At 34.5% G+C, this 24,895-nt stretch overlaps 1 pseudogene; it reads left to right on the forward strand.

Annotated features, from left to right (window-relative positions):
• Positions 1–574: 574 nt before the first annotated feature.
• Positions 575–24,895, forward strand: part of LOC115514972 — a 40,780-nt pseudogene continuing 16,459 nt past the window's right edge.

Raw genomic sequence — 24,895 nt, forward strand, 5'->3', positions numbered from 1 at the left:
CTGTATTGATTCTATGATAATCATCGTAACAATCAAATATAAATAAAACTAATTTTTCCAGGTCAACTTCAGAAAACACCAGAACCAATATAGCAGAGTCTGGTTGTACGTTGCTAACTAGCACAGGAGGGAATAAATCTTGCCAAGCAGCAAAACAACAGTGCTATTTGCGCACTCCCTGGAGGGAACAGATGATATTGACATTGAGCACATGCAAGGTCACAATATGGAAAATAGGTTTAGTAAGTTCACTCCATAATAACTGAGATTTGCATGGTCTCACTGTTGCCCACACTTTTCTACTAAAAATTTAGGTAATGTATTACTTTTGTTGACTAGGTGATTTTTTTCAGTTTGTGGAGTCTCAAATTCTGTGTCCTTAAAAGCATCTTTCAATCAAAAAGCATAAAAGTTTGTCCCAAGTCTTGGTTACATGACCCATGAAAAAAGTAAAAGAACACTAGATCTGTCAGAGAGAGAGCTGTTGCTTAGTAGCACATAGTGGAGTGTCACTTTAGAAAAGAAAGATGTATTTATATGTGGAGGTAGATTTCCCAGAGAAGCAGTTTACACCATGCTCTGCAAAGTATTTATCTGGCAGTCAATAAATGACAGTGATGATGGTGATCTGTTAGACTTACAAGAGCACCTGGAGGAACTATCACGCCTGACTGATAAGCTGAGAAAAAAACAGTGAGAAATAGAATTGGGACCATGAGAGCTCCACTTGATAAACTGCCCAAAGCTCACAGTCCATGAGAAAAGAGTGAAGTTACTCTTGGGGATTGATTAATTGGAGATGGCAAATAATCCTGGAATTTGTCAATTTTTACCAGTCTGCTAATAGATACGTACTAATGAGCACTACATTTTGCTTCTAAGTTATTTACCATTATTTAAGAAATGATAGGGGAAAAAATCTTCCAAAGGTCAACTCATCTTAACATTAAAATGTTAGCAACATAAAATGACAAAACCCACTATGTATTAGGATACTACATAATAAGATATTTTCATAGTGATTATGATGAATGGAAAATAAAAACACAAAACTAAACACTAAGATTTCTGGAAGAATGGAAAGTAATATGAAATTAAGATTGACAATTGACAATCTTTACATATCAGGATGGAAAGTATGACCTATTATTTTTCTTATGGTTTGCTCTAAGGGATACCCATAGATAACTACCCTCCCTGGTGTGAGGCCTCATCAGTCTACAACTCTGTGCTACATTACATTCGGCGGGTTCAACGCAAGGAAAGAGGAAAACTCTCACAAAGCCAAATCATACAGAACTTCACCAGGGAAAAGAACGTGAAACAAGTTCAGGATAAGGCAAAGAGCTCAGGGAACACAGTTGAGAAGAGTTTCATCTATAAATAAAAGCAGCAGTACAATGTTGCCCCAATTTATATTTGAAGACACTGTTCTTTGATGATTGCCCATACAAGCAGTGCCAAGGTTTGACTCCTGATAGATTTACAGAGCATTCTTTTGCACTTGTTCTATTCTCTGTTTAATTCTGAATTTCAAGCTGCTCAATAACATAGAGGAGTTTATTGCCATGGCTACAGTGAGGTGTGACTGTTAAAATAGATCAGAATGTTTATTTTTCTAAGTATTCGTTTTAAACACTTGTTTACAGTTTCTTTTCATTTTAAATTTGTTCATATAGTACCATGCTGGCTGTCCATTTCCCTTTGTTTTTAACCACTTACACCAAGCAGAGATTTAGCTAGTATAACTAAAATTGCCACATCCAAAATGGATGCTGTAAGTACTACCCTTGACATTAGCCACCTTTATTGTTATAAGACTCTCATCTCAGTTTAGATTTTTTTTTAATTTTTTTTAACGTTTATTTATTTTTGAGACAGAGGGAGACAGAGCATGAACGCGGGAGGGTCAGAGAGAGGGAGACACAGAATCCGAAACAGGCTCCAGGCTCAGAGCTGTCAGCACAGAGCCCGACGCGGGGCTCGAACTCACGGACCGTGAGATCATGACCTGAGCCGAAGTCGGCCGCTTAACCGACTGAGCCACCCAGGCGCCCCTCACCTCAGTTTAGATTAATATTGACTTTAGATTTAACATGGTAAGAGAAAATTATTACCACAACTATATCAAGTCAAGGAAAGATATGCATCATGAAACACATTAACTATTTTTAATTTTATTAATACATTGAACTGCATTAACTATACAAATGTAGACCTTTGTAGCAAGATAATAGCAGTAGAAATATATATAATATTTTGGAAAGCACTGCTTCAAAATAGATTCCCCTTATTTCTTATATTCTGGGCCTTAGAAATCTGAGCATAAGAAACATGTTTTACCTAAGTTCTTTGTAATGTGAGAAATGTATTTTATTAATAACCATTATCGATAATGCTAACAAAATGTCTTTAGGCTATCTTATTTTCTATATCTATTCATAAGTAGTTCTTCGATTGCATAGTATAACAAGTCTTTGATGTAGATAGAAAATGTTCAACTACATCTGTATTACAGATAAAACTGACTGGTCTCAGATCTTACATTAATATATGGCAAATTCAGGATTGAAATCTTGTGATTGTTTTGCTTTCTGCAACAACGAGAGTCAAACAATTCACCTCATTTAAAGTAATTGGTAAAAATCATTTTGTACTCCATTCAGAACTTGGCACATCAGGCACTGAAATATTAGAAGAATAGATGTTTAATAATGAAGGACTGTTCTCTTTTCCACTACATCTTTCCACCAAAATACTTTCAGAAAGGTTTGGCTTGGTTCCTTCTTTGTTTGTTTGTTTGTTTGTTTATCATATTAGAGTAATCTCCACAGAGGCTAAACCCCTCTCTCCAGCTACTAGTGTAACATCTGTCACGTAGTAAAAAGTCAATGTAGGTTTTTTTGAATGAATGGATGGTTGGATGGCTCTCTGATTGCCTGCTCGGCTGGATGACTGCATTTTTTATTTATATCTTGGGATCTTGGTATTTGAAATTATTATGATTGCCTGAAATAAACAATGAAAATGAGGAATTCTTCACTTCGCCTACAGCAGTGATAATCGTGATGGTTAAATTATTCATTTCTTGACTTTGTTTCTCAATAATTATTCAGTGTGTAGGTTGTGTTCCAAAAATCTGCATTTTAACACACTCAAATTTATACTAATGCAGGCTGTAGATTATGTTTTGAGAATACTTTTATATGGTATATAGGTCTGATTAGAGCAGACTTTGTTAAAATTTCTTGAGCAAATCTAGGATAAAGTTGTCAGACTTCAGATTCCATACATCTCAAAGTACTAAGTTGATCGCTGAAATGGCAGAAGTTAATGCTATAAGCATTAACAATAAAGATAAGAAATCTGCACTGAACATTTGATGTGTGCGGTATTTTAGAGTGTAAGGTACAGTTCTTGATTCAGACAGCTGGGTTAAAATCTTGGCTGTCTCCTTCAATAGTTGTATCTCTTTGGTTACATTAATTAATTTTTCTTCTTTAGTTGTTTTATTTGTACAATGTGGAAAAAATAACCTTTTCTTTCATTTTAGATTTTTGTAACAATAAAGTGGATTAACTAATGTAAAACATTTAAAACAATAGCTGACATTTTATAAGCTTTTACTCAGCAATATTTTCTCCCCCAAATCTATGTTCTTTTCTTCCATTTCCCTAATATCCTTGAGATGCTAACATTAGAGATTCATTAAAAAAATGCTTAATGGACTTTAAGACTGATTAGCAAATCCTTTTCATCTTATACGTAAAATAGAATTAGAGACGTTGAGAGATTTAATGAGATAGCACACATCTAGCCTAAGAAAAATGTGACTAAAGCTCCAGATTTTCTGATTCCTGCCTTAAGTGTATCTTTCAAAATTCCTTTGTCAACCATACTGACTGCCTGAGTTCGACCCCAGAGCTATAGGATGAGATTTTTTTGGGGGGTGATGGTGGTTAGGGGTGTTGTAGAATCCACAGATTCATTGACTGAAATTTTAAGTATATGAAAGCCAAAAACGCATCATAAGCCAGCATTTCTATTTTCTTTTATAAGCTGATAATGTGTGTTATACAGTTATTTACTAAGTAAATAATAATTCAATAGGACACACCTCATCCACCTTACTGAGAATAAACCTCTTGCCTGTATCCTTGATTAAACAGATGGTAGAGTATAGAAAAAATTAGCTATAAAAATTCAAAAAAAGAAAAGCTCCTAAGGGTAAATATAAATGAAAATTGTCATATAATACACAAAAAAATGTAGAAATATTCATTTTCAGATTTCTGCCTTTTGTTATTCTGATTTGTTTCTGCTGTTGGTTATTTTAAAATTTCATTATCGGTTAAAATGGATAAATGTCTTATTTTGGAAAAATAATACTTTAAAAAAGTGCACACTAAGATACAAGTGCAATATAAAGGTTGATATTTACTTATAGATAAACTAAGACAATTTCCGAAGGTAACTAAAATTTTTCATGAATTTTATAACTTGTATTCTTTCAGACATGCAAGAATGGGCTCTCTCTACTAAATACTCTGAAGTAACTTTGATCTAAGACTTAAAAATCATAGAGAGCACCTGGGTAGCCCAGTCTATTAAGTGTCCGACTCTTGGTTTTTCCTCAGGTCATGATCCCATGGTTCATGGGATCAAGCTCCACATTAGACTCTCTGCTGACAAGATGGACCCTGCTTGGGATTCTCTGTCCCTCTCTCTCTGTCCCTCCCCCCTTTTGTGTGCACTCTTTCTCTCAAAATAAATAAATAAACAAAACAATTTAAATCATAGACAAAGCTACCTTTAGACATAGCAATACAAAAAAAATTATTAGAGTTTCACTCTTTTTATCACATATTGCATGAGGAAAAAAAAGGATAAATGGGAAAGAAATAAAATCCTGAAATTTGAAATATGGATGAAGGGTCAGGAATCCTCTAGTCCACTGATGCCATTTTACAGATAAGTAAATAATCAAAGAGTAGAGATTTAACTATAATATAATAGCAACAGATCTCTATATGTTTAACACTGTAATTCATGTGCATTGCAATGGATATGCTATTTTACATAACTGAAGCAATAAATTCCAGGTTTTAATGAAAGATATCATCACATTTTTTAATATATAAAGAATATAGAATGTTGTATATACTTATATAATGTCTTAAAATACATTTAAAATATGTAAATATATAATTATATATTATTTATTATATATATTTGTTATTTATAATATATTTGTTTATATATAATTTAAATATGTATGATTATGTATAATCAACATAAATATAAAGTCACATTATATATGTCTGTGTATATATACACACACATGCACACACACACACACAACATAGTGATACTCAAAACACAACACTCAAATACAGCAGTACTCAAACAAGGCTGTTAATATTCTGTGATTGAATCAGACACAAAAGTTATCTTAACCAATCATTAACAGAATAATATTGGCACAGAGATTAAGTCTCTTTGCCACTTTTCTACTTTAGGTGTTTTTTTTTTTCCTCAAAATTTACTAAAGACACAAAGATTTACTGACACAAAGATTAAGTCTCTTTACCACTTTTCAACTTTAGTTGTTTTTTTTTTTCCTCAAAATTTACTAAAGATTTGAACTATTTGATATTCTGGTAAAAGGCAAAACAATGGAGACTGTGAAAAGATCAGTGGTTTCTAATAGTTCAGAGAAAGGAAGAAGTAAAAGGATTTTTTTGGACAGAAATTATTCTGTATGATACTCAAATTAGTGGACATATGATCCTATATATTTGTTCAAACAGTTAGAATGCACAACACAGAGTGAACTCTAATGAAAACTATCGACAGTAGTAAATAATCATATATCAATATTGGCCCTTCTATTGTAACAAATGTTCCACACAAAAGCAAGATGTTAATAATAGGGGAAACTGGAGAATGGGGTAATATGGGGGGTATATATGAACTCTCTATACTTTCCACTCAGTTGTTCTGTAAATGTAAAGTACTTTAGAGATAGTTTATTAATTAAAGAAACAAACCAAAAAAGTTACTAATATAAAACCCATTTTAAGAGTTTTAAGAAAAATAATTTAATCATAAATTAGTTACAAAACTTCTTTTGTATCATGACAATTTAAACAAAGAAATACTGTGAAAACCTTCTGAGATCACAAAAAATTGTTCCCAGAACTTCTTGAAAACTATAGTTACTAAAGAATTTTAGAAGAATTTGGAAACACACACACACACACACACACACACACAATACAAATATACACACAAACTCAGTATGACAACATTAAAGAGTTATGTATTTGGGGAACTTTTTAAACTTTATAGTAGAAATTATTAAATACATTCTGCAAATCAGTATAATAATTGTGTATTTAAAAATGTTTTATTTGAGTACAGTTGACACACACTGTTACAATAGTTTCAGCTGTGCAACACAATGATTCAACATCTCTATGTGTTATGCTGTGTTCACTGCAAGTGTAACTGCCACCTGTCGCTATATGACACTATTACAATATTATTGGCTATATTCTCTATGCTGTACCTTTATTCCCATGACTTATTTATTCCATAACTGGAAGTCTGTATCTCCTATTCCCTTGCACCCTTTTTTCCCATCTCCCTACCTCCTTCTGGCAAATATCATATTTGTTTTCTATATTTTTAGAGGTGATTCTGCTTTTTGTTTGTTTTTACATTTTTTTAGATTACACATATGAGTGAATTATTGTATTTGTTTTTCTCAGTCTTACCTATTTTACTTAGCATAATACCTTCTATGTCCATCCATATTGTTACAAATGGCAAGACCTCATCATTTTTATGGCTGCATAATACTCTATTTTGAATTTTGAATTTTTTTAATGTTTATTTATGTTTGGGGGCGGGGGCGGAGGGAGACACAGCATGAGCAGGGGACGGCAGAGAGAAAGGGAGACACAGAATCTGAAGCAGGCTCCAGGCTCCAAGCTGTCAGCACAGAGCTCAAAGTGGGGCTCAAACTCACAAACTGTGAGTGATCATGCCCTGAGCCAAAGTCCGACACTTAACTGACTGAGCCACCCAGGCGCCCCTGTAATATTCCAGTGTGTGTGTGTGTGTGTGTGTGTGTGTGTGTGTGTGTATCACATCTCCGTTATTCCCTCATGGACCCTTAGGTTACTTAGGTTGCTTGGTTATTGTAAAACAATGCTGCAATAAATATAAGGATGCATGTAGCTTTCTAAATTAGTGTTTTTTTATTCTTTCAGTGAATACCTAGCAGTGGAGTTCGTATGATATTTTGTTTATAATTTTTGAGGAACCTCCATACTGTTTCCACAGTGGCCTTATCAGTCTACATTTTCACCAACATTGCACAATGATTCGTTCTCCACATCCTCCCCAACACTTGTTATTTTTTGTATTTTTATTATATTATTTTTTAGCCATTCTGACAGATGAAAACTCATTGCAGTTTTGATTTGCATTTCCCTGGTGATTAGTGACATTGAACATCTTTTCATGTGTCTGTTGGCCATCTGTATTTCTTTTTTGGAAAAATATCTATTCATTAGTATAATTAATCATGATTAGTCAATGTTAGAAACTTAAAACTCACCTTCAAAGACCTTTAGTTAGATCTTTGAGACATTTTGTTGTGTTCTTTTTTCCTCAATTAAAAAATATTTTAATAAACAACACATATTTAGAGAATGACTACTTTTAGTCAAGTTTAATTGAATGAAGATTTCATTATTCTTGCTCTGGGAAAACCAAATATTGCCTACCTCTAGGTTAAGATTCTCGCTGGATATATGCTACATAGATAATGCCTTTCAAAGTGACTTCTGAAATTTTTTTTGTTCTCTTCTACTTTTTTTAATGTTTATTTTTTAGAGACAGAGACAGAGCATGAGCGGGGGGGCAGAGAGAGAGGGAGACAAAGGATCTGAAGTAGGCTCTGTGCTGACAGCAGTGAGCCTGATGCAGGGCTCAAACTCACAAACCGTGAGATCATGACCTGATCTGAAGTTGGATGCTCTGCTGACTGAGCCACCCAGGTGCCCCTCTTCTACTTTTTTTAAAATTAAAATAAATTATTTACACTTTAGCTTTATCATTTTCATTAAGCTATTTTGAAATCCACGGTGTTAGTTTTTCCTACTTCCTATCTTTGAATTCTGGGTGCAGCCAAGTTCCGCCTTCAATATTTTGGTGGTCTGAATGTTTGTTGACCTGAAAGTTGCTGCAACATGGTTTTATTTCCTTATAGACCAATGTCTAGTACAATTATATGGCCTTTAGAGTAGAAAATAAACAATATATGTCTACTTCATTGCTTTTACTATTTGAAAATGTAGCTCAATTGCCTTCAAACTCATTAATTTCCTCTGCCTCTTCAAATGAAATGGTGTCTCATATAACACCTGAACAAGAGTGAATTATTTCACTTCAGAAGATGAGAAGAAATAGTTATGCCCTATTGAACTTTTAATATAAACCAACTGCTCCTTGAAATGCTTAATGATTAAAGAAAAGACCTATAGGGAGCTTCCAGACTTGATCTCTCTTAGAAGAATAAATAAAACAGACAGGTAATTAAGAGCAAATTCAGTTCTTGGTTTCACTGCTCAGTGTGTATGCTCACTATGGGTTAGCAGATCATAATACCAAGCTGGAGAGAACCTCTGTCTGGTACAAGACATATTTACTAGTTTTCACTTTGAAAATGTCAGCAATCGAGAATCTTCAACTTTTACTAACAATCCAAGACAAAGCTGATCTACTCAACAACTACATTTTATCATAGATGTGTTAAAATGATATGAGATTTGTGTGACTGTGTGTGTGTGTGTGTGTGTGTGTGTGTGTGTGTGTGTGAAATTATTTCTTATTCAGAAGAAGTAAGCTTCATATATATATGTATATGAACATGTCAGAAATTTCCTAAGGGCAAATATTTGAAGATTAGTTCTTGTTCCTTTTGTTATTTCCCCAAATATCTGCTAATTCTCAGTGCCTAGCCACATTTCAGTTATATTATCTAGAGAACCAGTTGAACTTCCTTTTTCTTTCCTTTTATTACACTGCTTATAACCTCTGTTCTGCTCAAATGTTCACCTCCCATCTTTGTTTCACTCATGACAGACTTCTCTAGGGGTAGAATGAAAATGATTTAGACTTTAATTTTCATTGAATTGAATCAGATGGATTTGGAAATGCCTCCTGTGGTTATGTAGTTTTTGTACTACCCTACTACTCGATTAATACCACTTACACACTAGTCTAATTTAATGCCCACTTCCCAGTCACAATCCTGAAAGTTGTGCTGTGTGTCATTTTGACATACAAACATATTTACTCTCACTAGAATCTCTCACATGGGTTCAATAGGATCATACTGAACACAGTATGGTTAATTGGTATTTGGAGCACAAAGTACTTATCCAACACCCATTTTTTCCCCTAACTTCTCTAGAATCAGAACTCTGAATGACTTATTGCCAGATGTTTGCCTCATTTCTTAGTTTTATTTGAAGATTGGTAAGCTCAATTGGATATAAGGAAAATTACTGGGTTGGTTTTCCAAGAAAGTCCTTTAAATAAAGATGACTTTTTTTCTTCATGACCATTTTCAAAAGCTGTCTTATTTCTGTTTTTGTTTGAAGCATAGAGATGATGGCTGAAGCTGCACAGGAAAACACATGAGCATAAGATGAGCTTGACAGTAGAATAACACACTTAAAATGATGCGTGTGCAACAGGAAACTGGAATGTTGATACCACAGACCTTCCATAACAGCTATGATAGTCTCCCCACTTTGTAATTCCTTTACGGGAGAAAAATACCAACCTTTATCTGATGTTATTGAAATAATTTATTCTAGGAGACAAATCTAATTCCCAATGCACACAACTGTTTTGTGCTGGTTTTGGCCTATTGACGGTAATGCTACCAGCTAGAAATGCCTGAAAGCATTCACCTGGCTTACGTTGAGCTTCCTACAGACATCTCTTTCCGAACCAATGTTAGAACCACTGGACTGACTCTTGGGGTTCCTACTGTGCTTGCTTGCAAGATGCCCTTCAGCAACAGCCATCAGGAAACTTTGAAAAACTAAATGTTTATTAGCTACAAGACCTGGAAATTACACAATACACCTGAGGCTCTCTGGTGGTGGGGGGGATAGAAAGAGAGAAAGAAAGCAAGAAAGCTCATGCACAGGGTTTCTGTTTTTATTGGGGTCAAGGGTAGGGGCCTCCGATTTCACAGGCTCATTCTTTATTGGTGTATTTAAAACATAAGAACATCATAAGATTTAAAACATAAAAGTGGTGATTTAAAGTGAAGGAAACAGAAAAGACAAGTGCTCCCAAAGATGAGTAATTGAAATCAACCATATTTTCTAAAACAAAAGAAACTCAGGCAGAGGGGAGTGGTCTGACTCTATCTAGCCCGGTGGCTGGTAATGTGCTTTTCAACATAATTGTCTTTGAAATGGATGTCAGCAATCCAAGTTTAAGTCATCCTTTTGCATCACAAAAACAGGAAAAAAATGATCATTTATATAAATTCTTAAGTAGCTGGCACATACTGGGCAATGTACAGTTAATCAGTAAAAGTGGCAAGCTGTTAATACAATTGGAGATGAGAATTCTTTTCAGGTCATTCTCAGTATTTGAACTGCCATAATTCTCAGTAGATTCAAGAAAGAATCAAAGTTTTCCCAGCAGTGCAGTACAGATTGGAAAACAAGCAAAAAAAATCACAAGTAATAAATGCAACTCAAATACTGCAGAGAGCGTGTATTCAAAGATTGTGTATTAAGAGAACCTATATTTAAATTTCAACCCTTAAAAATTATAAACAGAAAATTGAGAATTGCTTCAGTTTGTAAATCTCACAGAGAGGGGCACCTGGGTGGCTCTGTTGGTTAAGGGTTGAACTCTTGATCTCAGTTCAGGTCTTGATCTCAGGGTCTTAAGTTCAAGTCTCTTGTTGAGCTTTGCGCTGGGCATGGAGCCTACATTAAAAAAAAACCCTCAAGCAGAAAAATGCTTTACCAATATCAAAACCAGTATAAGAGGGGTACCTGGGTGGCTCAGTTGGTTGGACATCAGGACTCAGGTCATCATCTCAAGGTTCATGGAATCAAGCCCTGCATGGGTCTCTGTGCTGACAGAGCAGAGCCTGCTTGTGATTCTCTCTCATCCTCTCTCTCTGCCCCTCCCATACACTCTACATAAATAAATAAATAAACATAAAAACAAAAACAAAAACACTATAAGAAGTTGAGGTTCAAACATAGATTTGGAAGTCCCTGATGTCTAGGCTCTTTTGTCTTATTTCTCTTTGGTACAGCTTAAAGATCAGCAGAATTAATAATGGTAAAATATGTTTGATGATACTTGATAAAAGTTAATTTTCTTAGGGTAAATAACAAATTACTTCCCTGTACATTATGGGTAGAAAAATGATGATGGTGGTGGTGGTGGTGGTGGTAAAGAGTCCACAAAAATCATAGATGGAAATATTCCAATTTCTCCAGTAAAATACAAAGTTATACAATTCTCTGATTCATAAAAATAAAGTCATAAAACATTTACTGTTTTCTTAGTTTTAGCTTTTGATAAAAAGTGTGGCTAATTATTTAACAAGAGTGCATATGACTCTAAATTTTAAGTGTGAAATGAAATTTGGAAATAAATAACTTGAGATATGGTATAATTGATGCAGGCAGGCTGGTCTGAGGACCCAGAGGGTGTCCTGAAGAACTAGCCAGAAGTCCTTGGCTTCAAGCAAGATAGAAATCAAACGTGAACCAGCAGTTTGTAAATCTCACAGAGATTTACATACATATACATATATGCATATATACACACACACATATACGTATATATATGCACATATATGTATATGTGTGTGTGTGTGTGTGTATATATATATATATATATATATATACATCTTTATATATGGAGAGACAGAGGGAGAGAGAGAGATGGATAAGGAGAGAGCATCCAAGAGACTTGGAAAGGAAAATAGCATGAGTCTGTCTTGCTTGAGGTCTGGGGTTTTTACTGGCATTTGTGGCCTGGTGCACATGTCCTCTTAGGCATCCAGGAATTGGGCAGAATAAGAAGAGGGTCCAGGTGTCCTTCATAAGTCACTAATTCCCTGAAACCAGGGGATTTGGTGTCAAGGTGGTTGGAGTCAGTGGTCTTAGAGAACTTTTTTGAAGACCCTGCCTGGTCACACCTTAGATGTTCTGTATAGTGCTGGAAGCCTCCAAAGATACCATTATCTCTTGGTTCCTTACAAGGAAAACATGTTATTTGTATTTCAAAGCATGTGTAGAGTGGGGTTGGAGTGCAAGCCCTAGGAAGAATAGAAACTGGATAGGAAGCAACAAAACAAAAACAAACAAACAAAAAGCTTTTTTTCACTCATGGGGTTCCTTCAGTTTCCCTGCCTCATAATTATGTCAGCTATGATTGAATATTGCCCAAATTCTCTACACATTTCTATATTCATTCATTTTAAGTATATCTTTTCAGATTCCCTTATCAAAGAGCAGAGTCTATATCTTCACTCCTTGAATCTGAAATAGCCAGATGACTTTTTTGTCAGTGTTATTTCTGAAACTAAGCCTCAACAGGATTTTATACACTTTCTCCTAGACCTTTGTCTTATTCATGAAAGTAAGCCAGTACTGTGTAGCTGTAGGATAAATACCACATGGAAGAGAGCTGAGGTAACCCAGCCAAGAACCATAGGACTCCCAGAGGCAAAGCCACCTAGCTTCATTAGCAGTGCTTAAGGGAGACCAGCAGCTACAGTAAGAACCCCTTCCCACAGGCTAATTTTTAACATATCAAGAACAGTGAATTATTGCTTAAAATACCCAGTTTTGTGGTGCCTTTTCACGGAGCAATATTATGGCAATAAATTACTAATACAACAGCCCAAAATGATTACATCATTCTGAGACACTAAGGAAATGTTATAATTGTGCTATAACAAGTTGAATTAAAATACTTTTCTTTTAGTAAAGGAAGTAGAAAGTGAGTTTGGCAAACATGGGTTTAGTTACAAATTTCATCATAAAATAGAAAATTAATTAGCTTTTTGGGGCATTGCTTTCCTCATGGTATAAATTGGAACTACCAATTTTATGTTACCAATAGTAACTACCCCTTTGTTGCTGGCAAATAGGCCTGTATATTAAAAGCAAAATAATTAAAACAAAATAATCTAAATCTTTTCCAATGCTTTAGCCATTGACCTACATGGAGATTCTGTTAACTAACACGTAAGCTAGGCATCTCCTACTAAATGTATTACCAAAAAAAAAAAAAAATCATTGGAATACTATTTAAATATCATCATCATTAATTGATAAATGCAAGCAAACATTCTCACACTCAGAAAATGGAAATTATTTTAATAATCCTTTAAAGAAGGAAGAGTTTAAATACGGAATCACATATTTTTATTTAAACTTAACACAAGAAGACGTATGGATGGATCACACAGAGCATTTTTAAATACTATAGAAGGTATTCAAACTTTTAAAACATATGTCAACACATAGGATATCTAGCTACTTTTTGAGAAGCTTAGTAAATTCTATTCATACAAATAATATTGAAAGCAAGACTTCATTGATTAAAACAAATACATTAAAGATTCCTAAGTAATAAATAATATTAAGAAAGCTTTTGTATTGAAGGATGTTTTTTCAAAAACATTTTTTCTTTAGAACATATAAAAGAAAATAAATATATTATATAATAATTATACTCCCTGACCAGGTGTGATTTATTCCAGAAATGCAAGATTCTTTAAATATTCAAAATCAATCAATATTATCAACCAAACTGATAAGCTACTGATCACATCAATTGATATAGAAAATCATGAGGGACTTACAATCTAGAAGTAATAATCTAATTCAACAAAGTCACAGGACATAATAAAAACACGCAAGAATCAGTTGTGTTTCCATGTACTAAAAATGAACATTTGGAAACCAATATTTAAAATACTTTACCATTTAAAATTGTTTCAAAGGACATGAAATACTCAGATGTAAGTCTAACAAAACATGTACAGAATTTGTATGCAGAAAAATCACCAAAAAAGTTAATAAAGGAAGACACATATTGTGCTCATGATTTGGGAGACGTGATATAGTTAATATGTCAATTGTCCCCCAGACTCATATTTCAGATGGGCACAATGACTATTAGAATCCCAGCAAAGTTGTTTTTTTTTTCAATATATAAACATATTCTAAACTTGACATGGAAATTAAAATATACTAGAATACCTAGGACAATTGTTTAAAAAAAAGTGTGAGAGGAAACTGTCTAATTTTAGTAATACTAGGTATCTGCAGCAATCAAGACAGGGTGGTATTGAAAATGGATAGACACAGAGATCAAAGAAGGAGCAGAAAAACTAGAAATAGACCCACACAAGTATGCACAATTGGATTTTGGCAAATTTACAAAGACAATTAAGTGAAGTATGGGTGACATTTCAACAAATATTAAGCATGGCATCTCATGATCTGTAAAAGAAAATATTGATAAGTTACACTTCATCAAAATTTAAAATGCATGCTCCATGAAAGACCCTGTTGAGAAGATGGAAAAACAAGCTACTACTGGGAGGAAATATTTGCAAACCACCTACAGGACAGAAAATAAACATCTTTAATATTTAAAAAACTTGAAACTTAGAAAAAAAACAAGAAATTCAATTAAAAGTGGACAAATACTGTGAGCAGATATTTCACCAAAGATGACATAATGTTGGCCAGGTAAAGGATATATTGAATTTCTCATAAATTGCTGATAAGACTGTATAATGGTATAACAGACAGTATTTGGGCAATCTCTTGTAAAACTAAAATGCACTTACTATATGACCTAGCAGTCCTATTCCTGGGATTTATCTCAGAGAAATGAAGCCTTATGTTCACACACACAATTGTACATGGATGTTCATGGAAGGTTTATTTGTAACCCAAAATTGTAAATAACCCTGTTGTTCTTCAACTAAAATGGTTTAACAAACCATGGTGTATCTATACCATAAATATTACACAGGAGTAAAAAAGAATGAACTGTTGAAACATACAATCACCTCCATGGATCTTAAAGGACCCAGGATGAGTAGAAATGCCAGTCTCAAAAGGCTGCATACTATACATTTCATTTATATCAAGTTTTTAAGCCAACATAGGGATGGAAAACAGATTAGCTGTTAATGTAAATAGTTTAAGAAGAGTAGGGTTGGTGTTACTACAAAGAGGTAGTATAAAGGAGTGTCTTTGAGATGATGAAGTGCTGTTTCTTGGTTGTGGTGGTGGTAAACCAAATCGATATATGGGAAAGTTTCATAGAATTACACACACATAAACTCAAATAAGTGCATGTAAAAGCTGTTCATATATGAATATAATCTGTAGTCTAACAGTATTCTACCAATATCAATTTCCTTTTTCCTTTTGTGAAATAGTTATGTGAGATGGCACTATTAGAGAAAGAATGGAGATAGGTCAACAGGATTCTCTGTACTATGTTTGCAGATTCCTGAGTATTTATGAATATTTCAAAATAAAAATACCCTCTAGGTTTTTTTAGATTTTTTTAACGTTTTTTTTTTTTTTGCTTGTTTTTGAGAGAAAGGGAGAATGAGAATGAGTGGAGGAGGAGCAGGGAGAGAGGGAGAGAGAGAATTCCAAGCAGGCTCTGCACTGTCAGACTGGAGCCTGATGTGGGGCTCAAACTCACAAACCGTGAGATCATGAGCCAAGTGGAAACCAAGAGCCTGATGCTTAACCACTGAGCCACACAGGCACCCCTCGTGTTCTAAATTTTTAAACAATTTTTTAATAAACCAGAGGGGCATGAATGGCTCAATCAGTTAAGATCTGACTCTAGACTTCTACTCAGGTCATGATCTCACACTTTGTGGGATCAAGGCCTGTGTTGGGCTTCACTCCAAAGCTCAGAGTCTGCTTGGGATTCTCTCTCTACCCCTCTTTCTGCCTCTCCCCCACTCATGCTTGCTCTCTCTCTCAAAATAAATAAATAAACTTTAAAAAAGTTAATTAACCAGAATTTAATACTTCATATTGGTTCCTCACTAGTCAATGGAGTTTCCTCACATTAGCCTGCATTTCTAATGTTCCAGATATATGCATTTATAACTAACCGAGGATACCTTATCAAGAACTTTTCTATCTCTATAGCATTGTATGTTCTATATCCTTCAACTTCCATCTGCACAGGGGGGCTAACTCTAAAAGTACAGGCCAATATGATCTATTCTGGAAAATTCTCTTAGACTTACTGTAAATGGTATTGTAGTGTAAGTCTACTATGAATACCTCTCCCCACATCCATACAAATACCTATGTACAAATCCCTACCATGAAACTTGTTTTCTTATTACAGAGTATATGTTTCTGAGAGAATTAGAGTGCAATATACGGGTAAGAACTATTCTCAGTATTTCCATCTTTTCATATGGTACATAGAATATAGTGGTCCATATTATAGAAGTTGATAATGACAGATTAAATAAATAAGCAAAATATTTTGGAGGGACACTATGATCTAGAAGTTGACTTTAATTATCTGGATTAAAAGATAGACCTGATTTTTCAAAATAGATCTGGAATGTTTTTGTTTTTTGTTTTTTGTTTTTTGTTTTAATTTTTTTTCCAACGTTTTTATTTATTTTTGGGACAGAGAGAGACAGAGCATGAATGGGGGAGGGGCAGAGAGAGAGGGAGACACAGAATTGGAAACAGGCTCCAGGCTCCGAGCCATCAGCCCAGAGACTGACGCGGGGCTCGAACTCCCGGACTGTGAGATCGTGACCTGGCCGAAGTCGGACGCTTAACCGACTGCGCCACCCAGGCGCCCCAAATCTGGAATGTTTTTAATATAACATTGCCTTTCAGATCTTTTTTATTGTTGTTGTTATCAATTGTGAAATCCTACAGACACTGATTCTTTTAGTGAATCAAATTATTGAATATTGAACTCTTAGGAAATTTTTTTGAATATTTTAAGCATAATTCTTATGCCACATATATCATTTGTCTTCTACAGTTCCTTAAATTATTCATATAAATAAGTGTTGTATGAAATTGTTTTGGGGAACCCAAATGTAAGAACACTTATTTTACTTTCTAGTGAAACTATATCTCAAGAGTTTAATTCTGGGAGTGCGTGGGTGGCTCAGTAGGTTGAGCGCCTGACTTCAGCTCAGGTCAAGATCTCATGGCTCATAAGTTTGAGCCTCGCCTCAAGCTCTGTGCTGATGGCTCAGAGCCTGGAGCCTGTGTTGGATTCTATGTCTCCCTCTCTCACTACCCCGCCCCCACTCACTCTGTCTCTCTCTCTAAAAATAAATAAACATTAAAAATTTTTTTAAGAGTTTAATTCTGAAGATCATGCTTGTTGCTATATATCATCTATTACTGTATACACATTATTTCTGTTTTTGTGCATTTCCAATGTTACTTTGCAATGGTTAAAGTGCTTCTTCATCTTAACTTTAGACTCAAAAACACACCTTGCTTTTATTTACTGTAAGTTTTATCTAATTCTATCTACCAGAAAATTTAAATTTAAATTTGTAGACTATAAATGGAAAATTCAGTTAGAAGCTTTGTTTCTTATTCTTCATTCTAAATACCTTCACCTGCAGTTAGAGGAAGTAAATACTTTGTTTTCTAGAAATGTTTGTATAGCAAGACATTCTTTGTATCACCTGTTGAAATTTCACATTCCAGTAGTTTAATAGAACAGCTAATTTGTTTCTAAGTATGCAAATTCTTTTTTATATACTGTAGTTTTGATGTACAGGTACAGCATATTGTAACACATGAGTTTTTTTTTTTTTTTAATTGAACAGATGTTAAGATTACAAAACTTTCTCATAGTAAAATATTTGGAAAAAACATGGAGTATACAAATAGATTCTACAACAAAGACTGTTGAAAAACTGGAAAGTGTATGCATATCAAAGTGTCTAAACATATAAGAAGATAAAATTGGTCTTTTCCGAGATGTCTTTTTATATATGATATGTCTGTGAATATCTCTATATACACATAATTGTAAGTGAATACTAAGTAAAAAGAATATAGCAACTATTCTAAAAGGATGTAGGAATGGCACAAGCTGTTAGGGGAGAATTGAATTTTTAGAAAGTGAAAAGGAACTATATGACATTTATGTATCTACTTGCTGATAAAAATAGCTTTTATTGTTTATTTTTTTTCCACTTTCAGATTATATTGTCATTAGATATTGTGAATACTTAGTGGATAATAAAAGAAGTAACATAAAGTTTAATGTAGGACCATATTGCAACTAAATAAAGAACTGATCTCTGCTGTAATTTAGTTCTCAGTACTCACTGCTTACATATGTGCAGGCAATGGAATTGGGGTCTTCATTTCTTCATTACATTCTGGAGACCATGGCATCAAACCACACTTCCCCACCACGTGGAAATCCTAAGTCCCCTATTGTGGTTTATTTTCTATTGCCCTGATAGCTCTTTCACTCCTTTCCCAATCCTGTTAAATTCCATTAATCCCCTCACTCTCAGATGATCTTTGTTCTCATGTCAGAGAGAAACTAAAATGCATTAGATAGGAACTGGATCAACTTCTTCAAAAAGACAAAATAAATAAAGAGAAAATTAAAAAAGAAAAGAAAAAGTAAAACAAACAACAACAACAAACAACAGAAGAAAGAAAAGGGAAAAATACACAAATGGGTGAGTTTCTCTTGCAACTAAAATCTAATTTCCTCATCTCTGTCCTGATTCAATGCTTTTCTGTCTTCCCAGGGATTTCTTTACTGGCACACTTTTACCTTTATTCCCTTCTTCTCTTCTTGATTTTTTTTGGTAAGTATTTGAGAATATTCAGATTGTTTCATCAATAGAAAAAGTAAATACTGCCTCTCCCTAGATAACTACCTATTGTGCAGGTCCATCTGGCAAGCTGTCAAACCCCCTCCTTCATTTTATAGCCACTTTGCTGCATGGTATAGTTTAGCACACTAGCCATGTACACTACTTTTCGTTTGCTTCAAGTGAGAACATGCACACACGCACAGCGCGCACACACACACACACACACACACAACCTGCTTTCCCTTTACATTTCTGGCCACTCTTACAGAAACATTTTTTTTTATTTTATTTTATTTTTTATAATTTACATCCAACTTGGTTAGCATATAGTGAAATAATGATTTCAGGAGTAGATTGCTTAATGCTTCTTACCCATTAAGCCCATCCCCCCCTCCCACGACCCCTCCAGTAACCCTCAGTTTGTTCTTCATATTTAAGAGTTCCATATTTAAGCTCTTCCTTTTTGTCTGCTCCCCACTTTTATATTATTTTTGTTTCCCTTCCCTTATTTTCAACTGTTTTTCTCTTAAAGTCCTCATATGAGTGAAGTCATATGATTTTTGTCTTTTCTGACTGACTCGTTTCACTTAGCATAATACCCTCTAGTTCCATCCACGTAGTTGCAAATGGCAAAATTCCATTCTTTTTGATTGCCGAGAAATACTCCATTGTATACATATATACACCATATCTTCTTTATCCATTCATCCATCGATGGACATTGGGCTCTTTCCATACTTTGGCTATTGTTGATAGTGCTGCTATAAACATGGGGGTGCATGTGTCCCTTCGAAACAGCACCTCTGTATCCCGTGGAAATGCCTAGTAGTGCAATTGCTGGGTCATAGGGTAGTTCTATTTTTAGTTTTTTTAGGAACCTCTATACTGTTTTCCAGAGTGTCTGCACCAGCTTACATTCCCACCAACAGTGCAAAAGAGATCCTCTTTCTCTGCATCCTCACCAGTATCTATTGTTTCCTGAGTTGTTAATGTTAGCTATTCTGACAGGTGTAAGATGGTATCTCATTGTGGCTTTGATTTGTATTTCCCTGATGATGACTGATGCTGAGCATTTTTTCATGCGTCGGTTGGCCACTTGGATGTCTTCTTTGGAGAAGTGTCTATTCATGTCTTTTGCCCATTTCTTCACTGGATTATTTTTTTTGGGTGTTGAGTTTGATAAGTTCTTTATAGATTTTGGAAACTAACCCTTTATCTGATATGTCATTTGCAAATATCTTCTTCCATTCTGTTGGTTGCTTTTAGTCTTGCTGATTGTTCCCTTTGCTGTGCAGAAGACTTTTATATTGATGAGGTCCCAGTAGTTCATTTTTGCTTTTGTTTCCCTTGTCTCCAGAGACATGTTGAATAAGAAATTGCTGCGGGCAAGATCAAAGAGGTTTTTCGTGCTTTCTCCTCGAGGATTCTGTTGGCTTCCTGTCTTACATTGAGGTTTTTCATCCATTTTGAGTTTATTTTTGTGTATGGTGTAAGAAAGTGGTCCAGGGTCATTCTTCTGCATGTCGCTGTCCAGTTTTCCCAGCACCACTTGCTGAGGAGACTGTCTTTATTCCATTGGATATTCTTTCCTGCTTTGTCAAAGATTAGATGGCCATATGTTTGTGGGTCCATTTCTGGGTTCTCTATTCTGTTACATCGATCAGAGTGTTCTTGTGCCAGTACCATACTGTCTTGATGATTACAGCTTTGTAGTATAGCTTGAAGTATGGGATTGTGATGCCTCCTGCTTTGGTTTTCTTTTTCAAGATTGCTTTGGCTATTTGGGGCCTTTTTAGGTTCCATACAGATTTTAGGATTTTTTTTTCTAGCTCTGTGAAGAATGCTGGTGTTACTTTGATAGGGATTGCATTGAATATGTAGATTGCTTTGGGTAGTATCAACATTTTAACAATATGTTCTTCCTATCCAGGAGCCTGGAATCTTTTCCCATTTTTTTGTGTCTTCTTCAGTTTCTTTCATAAGCTTTCTATAGTTTTCAGTATATAGATTTATCACCTCTTTGGTGAGATTTATTCCTAGGTATTTTATGGTTTTTTGTGTAACTGTAAATGGGATCAATTCCTTGATTTCTCCTTCCGTTGCTTCATTGTTGGTGTATAGGAATGCAACCAATTTCTGTGCATTGATTTATATGCTGCAACTTTGCTGAATTCATGAATCAGTTCTAGCAGTTTTTAGTGTAATCTTTTGGGTTTCCATATAGAGTATCATGTCATTTGTGAAGAGTGAAAGTTTGACCTCCCTCTGGCCAACTTGGATGCCTTTTATTTCTTTGTGTCGTCTGACTGCAGAGGCTAAGACTTCCAATACTATGTTGAATAACAGTGGTGAGAGTGAACATCCCAGTCTTGCTCCTGATCTTAGGGGGAAAGCTCTCAGATTTTCCCCATTGAGGATGATATTAGCGTTGGGTCATATATGACTTTCATGATCTCGAGGTATGCTCCTTCTATCACTACTTTCTTGAGGGATTTTATCAAGAAATGATGCTTTATTTTGTCAAATGCTTTCTCTGCATCTATTGAGAGGATCATATGGTTCTTGTCCTTTCTTTTATTGATGTGATGAATCATGTTAATGTTTTGTGGCTATTGAACCAGCCCTGCATCCCAGGTATAAATCCCACTTGGTCGTGGTGAATATATTTTTAATGTATTGTTGGATCCAGTTGGCTAATATCTTGTTGAGGATTTTTGCATCCATGTTCAGCAGGGAAATTGGTGTATAGTTCTCCTTTTTAGTGGGGTAACTCTCTGGTTTGGGAATCAAGGTAATGCTGGATTCATAGAAAGAGTTTGGAAGTTTTCCTTCCATTTGTATTTTTTGGAACAGCTTCAAGAGAGTAGGTGTTAACTCTTCCTTCAATGTTTGGTAGAATTCCCCTGGAAAGCCATCTGGCCATGGACTCTTGTTTTTTTGGCAGATTTTTGATTACTAATTTGATTTCCTTACTGGTTACAGGTGTATTCATTTTCTTTCTTCCTGTTTCAGTTTTGGTAGTGTATATGTTCTAGGAATTTTTCCATTTCTTCCAGATTACCCATTTTATTGGCATATAATTGCTCATAATATTCTCTTATTATTGTTTTCATTTCTGTTGTGTTGGTTGTGATCTTTCCTCTTTCATTCTTGATTTTATTTATTTGGGCCCTTACCTTTTTCTTTTTGATCTAACTGGCTAGTGGTTTATCAATTTTGTTACTTCTTTCAAAGAACCCGCTTCTGGTTTCATTGATCTGTTCTACTGTTTTTTGGTTCAGATAGCATTGATTTCAATAGCATTAATAATAAATAATCTTTATTATTCCCTTTCTTCTGCTGGCTTTGGGTTTTATTTGCTGTTCTTTTTCCAGTTCGTTAAGGCATAAAGTTAGGTGTATCTGAGATCTTTCTTCCTTCTTTAGGAAGTCCTGGATTGCTATATACTTTCCTCTTATGACTGCCTTTGCTGCATCCCAGAGGTTTTGGGTTGTGTGTTATCATTTTCATTGACTTCCATATACTTTTTAATTTCCTCTTTAACTGCTTGGTTAGCCCATTCATTCTTTAGTTGAATGTTCTTCAGTCTCCAATTATTTGTTACCTTTCCACATTTTTTCTTGTGGTTGATTTCTAGTTTCATAGTGTTGTGATCTAAAATATGCACAGTATGATCTCAATCTTTTTGTATTATGGCTGATTTGTGTCCCAGAATGTAGTCTATTCTGAAGAACATTCCATGTGCACTGGCGAAGAATGTATATTCTGCTGCTTTCGGATGAAATGTTCCGAATATATCTGTTAAGTCCATCTGGTCCAGTGTGTCATCCAAAGCCATTGTTTCCTTGTTGATTTTTTGATAAGATGATCTGTCCATTTCTGTGAGTGGGGTGTTGAAGTATCCTACTATTATGGTATGTATGGTATGGTATGAGTTTCTTTATATTTGTGATTGATTTATATATTTGGGTGCTTTCACACTTGGTGCATAAATGTTTACAACTGTTAGGTCTTCTTGGTAGATAGTCCCCTTGATTATGATATAGTGCCCTCCTGCATCTCTTGATACAGTCTTTATTTTAAAGTCTGGATTGTCTGATATAAGTATGGTGCTCCGACTTTCTTTTGGCGACCATTAGCATGATAGATGGTTCTCCATCCCCTTACTTTCAATGTGAAGGTGTCTTTAGGTCTAAAGTGGGTCTCTTGTACACAGCCTATAGATGGATCTTGTTTTCTTACCCATTCTGTTACCTTATGTCTTTGGATTGGAGCATTGAGTCCACTGACATTTAGAGTGAGTACTGAAAGATATGAATTTATTGCCATAATGATGCTTGTAGAGTTGGAGTTTCTGGTAGTGTTCTCTGGTCCTTTCTAATCTTTGTTGTTTTTGAGATATGTGTATATAATATATATAATATATATATATATATATATTGTTTTTCATCTTTTCTCCCCTCAGGAAGTCCCCCTTAAAATTTCTTGCAGGGCTGGTTTAGAGGTCACACACTTTTAATTTTTGTTTGTCTGGGAAAGTTTTTATATCTTTGTATTTTGAATGACAGCCTTTCTGGATAAAGAATTCTTGGCTGCATATTTTTCTGATTCAGCACATTGAGGATATCCTGCCACCCCTTTCTGGCCTGCCAAGTTTCTGTGGATAGGTCTGCTGCAAACCAGATCTGTCTTCCCTTGTAGGTTAGGGGCTTTTTTCCCTTGCTGCTTTCATGATTCTCTCTTTGCCTGTGTATTTTGTGAATTTGACTATGATATGTCTTGTTGATGGTCGCTTCTTGTTGAATCTAATGGGGGTTCTCTGTGCTTCTTGGATTTTGATCTGTGTCTTTCCCCAGGTGAGGAAAGTTTTCTGCTATGATTTGCTTACATAACCCTTCTACCCCTATTTATCTCGCTTCCTCTTCTAGGACTCCTATGATTCTGGTGTTGTTCCTTTTTAATGAGTCACTGATTTCTCTAATTCTTAAATTGTGCTGTTTTGCATTAATCTCCCTCTTTTTTTTCTGCTTTGTTATTCTCTATAAGTTTATCCTCTATATCGCTGATTCTCTGTTCTGCCTTGTCCATCCTTGCCGTTTCTGCATCTATCCATGATTGGAGCTCAGTTATAGCATTTTTAATTTCTCTGGGTATTTTTACTTCTTTTATCTCTGCAGAAAGGGATTCTAATCAATTTTCGACTCCAACTAGTATTCTTATTATCATGATTCTAAATTCTGGTTCAGACTTCTTGCTTGTATCTGTGTTGGTTAAATCCTTGGCTGTCATTTCTTCATGCTCTTTCTTTGGGGTGAATTCCCTCATTTTGTCATTTGGAAAGGAAAAAGGAATTAATGTGGTAGAAAAATTAAAATTAAAAAAATTAAAATTAAAAATATTAAAATTAAACTTAAACACACACATACACACACACACACACACACACCAAAAATCGAATAGATGTTGCTAGATCCTAGGTGTGTTTTGGTCTGGGTGTTGAAAGTTGTTTGACAGATTAGAAAAAAAAAGGGGGGGAGAAAAAAAAGAAATCATTTGAGAATTTGAAAAAATGAATACAGTGAAGTAGACTAAAATGAGATGATGGAGGTAAAATAAAATTTGAAAAATATATACAAAAGTAAAGAATATAGTAGAAAAAAATTAAAGAAACATATTTTTTATAAAAATTAAAAAAATATGATTTTTTTCTTTTTCTGTATTTAGGAAAAAAGAAAAAAATGAAAAAGAAAAAAGATAAAAAAGAATAAAGAAAAGAAAAAGAAATCATTTGAAAATTTGAAAAAGTGAATACACTGTAGTAGACTAAAATAAAATGATGGAAGTAAAATAGAATTTGAAAAAATTTACATAAAAGCAAAAAATATAGTAATAAAAATTAAATAAAAACATTGTAATAGAAATTGAAAGTAAAAA

The sequence above is a fragment of the Lynx canadensis genome, chromosome B2 (genome assembly GCF_007474595.2).
Source record: "Lynx canadensis isolate LIC74 chromosome B2, mLynCan4.pri.v2, whole genome shotgun sequence".
Taxonomy (NCBI): Eukaryota; Metazoa; Chordata; class Mammalia; order Carnivora; family Felidae; genus Lynx; species Lynx canadensis.